This window comes from Quercus lobata, chromosome 3 (assembly GCF_001633185.2).
Source record: "Quercus lobata isolate SW786 chromosome 3, ValleyOak3.0 Primary Assembly, whole genome shotgun sequence".
Lineage (NCBI taxonomy): Eukaryota > Viridiplantae > Streptophyta > Magnoliopsida > Fagales > Fagaceae > Quercus > Quercus lobata.
The window spans coordinates 34,487,584-34,490,178 of record NC_044906.1 but is presented as its reverse complement, the minus strand read 5'-3'; positions in this window follow the sequence as shown (position 1 = coordinate 34,490,178).

Sequence of the window (2,595 nt, the reverse complement as noted above, 5' to 3'; positions counted from 1 at the left end):
ATGACTGAGTCATTTTTATTTAAAAAGATCTTGGCTGAATACAATGTCTCAGTGACTCAGTCTATTCTTTTGCGTGTGTTTACCGATGTCATCTTCCTTCCAGTCAATCTGATACAAAAAAATATTGCAAACCCACAAACTGGACGTGGCAGTTCAAGATTGATTAGCTACTCGAGATAATCTAGCATCACAACTTATTTCACAATTCTTTTTTTACAGTTATGATATGTGACCGAGTGTAAGTGACAGAAAAAAAATAATGAGTCCATGTGTAAGTGATAAACAATCACTCGCTACTACATCAAAGTTGTGATAAAAAATTGTGAAATAGTATGTAGTTTTAGAATTAATCGAGCTAATCTGAAATAATGATTGATATTAAAGTCATTCGCATGTTTTGCACCCTATTAGGTAGGACTAGAGTTATTACTATTGTGGTTTTGAAATCTCAATCATTCAAAGAATTGGACAATAGACAGGTTCAGATTGAGATTGAATCGTGATGACATTATAAATAATTTAATAATTATTTAAAATATTAGTAAAAATTGAAAATTTTACTAAAATAGTCCAAATAAATACTAAGATCTATCTTGCAATAGTATTTTTAATATCATAACTTTCATAAGAGAAATAAGAAATATTATTATTATTATTTTTTTTACAAGATAGAAATTCTACTCTAACCTAATCTAAGTGTATATGTGTGTGAAACTCCCTCCTGAAGACTTAAACCTTGATCCTTACCTCCCATACTCCACAAGTACTTGTGAAGCGACTATCGTACCAATGGTGTGTGGTGGTAGAAATATTAAATTCTAAACAAACATAAATAGGGAAAATTATTGAATAGTCTGGGAGTATCATAAATGCGTATTCTCTCTTCTTACATGAATTGTAGATCCTACTATAAATTTAATTAATAGGACTCACAGTTATGTGAGAGGAGGGTATATGCATTTATGGTACTCCAGAGTACTCAATAATTACCCCATAAATAGATATTGAATTTTTTATGTTTAACATTTTTTTGTTTGTTGTAAAACCCAATAAACATTATATATTTTAAATGAGAATAATTAACATTTTTGTTAGAGCTCAATATTCTATATATATATATATATATATATTTTTTTTTATTTATGCAAACTCATGTCTAAATTATCTTAAGTTGTGTCGAAGCTTATTTGACTACCTAATAAACCTTTTTTTTTTTTTTATAAAACCCAATAAAAAATTAAAAAAAGAAAAAAAAAATGTTGAACAGAGTTGGACATTGATTTGTCCGCCATTAACAATTTATTAAGAGCCTCAAAGTGTCGGATCCATCGACCATTCTCCATAAAATTAATTTAAAAAAAAAAAAAAAAAACCAAAGACACAAAACAAAAGCTAAGCGCCATGGAGAGAAGAGTGGTCGACACTTGATAGCGAGGCATTGGATTGTCTGCCCCTTTTAAAAAGCAAAGTTCAAGAGAAAATGTTGTGGTTATTGACACTGATGCATAGAGCAAATTAATCAAAGGGCACAGGGATGCATAGAGAGCAAATCAAAGACGGTGATGCATTGAGAGCAAATCAAAGGACAAAAACGCAGAAATAAATCAAAGGAGAGAGAGATTAACCGGAGGCCATGACATGATCATCCAAGCACAGATTACAAACGGAGACCTGACGTTTTCAAAAAATTATAATTCTCCAGTAGTGTATTTAGAGTCCGTTTGAGATTCGCTAAATTTGTTGAAACTAAAAACTTTTTACTGAAAGTATTGTAAATAAAAGTAAAAGTTAACTAAAATAGTACTGTGGGACCTATGAATATTACCAAAAAGTATAGTGAGATCCATAAATAATAGTAAAAATAAGTTGAATAGTAAAATAAGTTGGCAAAAATAATCTTTGCCAAATAGATACTTAATTAGTTGAAGTTATTCTCAGGAAAGTAAAAAATAAATAAAATAAAGCTATGCTATAAAGGAACTAAACCGCGCGTTCATAAACCATTCACGCTCTGTCAGATAAAAACCAAGTTGAGTATAGATTCATTTATAGACTTGTTATATATTTACTAAATAAAATCATTGTACATATCTTAGTAATGATATGGTCCACATGAGACTACTACCCATTAATTACCTTAATATTTTCATTCCCTTTAAACTAATCAATCACCACTTTATATTTTAATTACACTTAAAAAGAAAAAAGAAAAAATTAAGTGGGTCATGTATGGCCATTCCCCATCAAACATCTAATGTAAAGTTATGAAACATATTATTTATTTTCCGTTCATAATAGTTACGAACAAGTCTTTTTCTAGTTTTTCACCATCTAGTGTGTATATAAAAATTGTATTTTGAACAATTGGTGAAACTATATCCTATAAACAAGAAAGGATGAATAAATAGATTTAATTATGTAAAGTTGTAATTTGAATAATGGTTAATCATTGGTGGGACTAGAAGTAAGATAAAATGAGTATGCTATTTTTTTACTTGATTTTTGGAGAATTAAGCACTTGATAACTGGATAAGGTAATTTTGTTAGAACTCAAGCTTAAAAACTTGACTTGAGCTAGAGTTTGAGCTTGATATT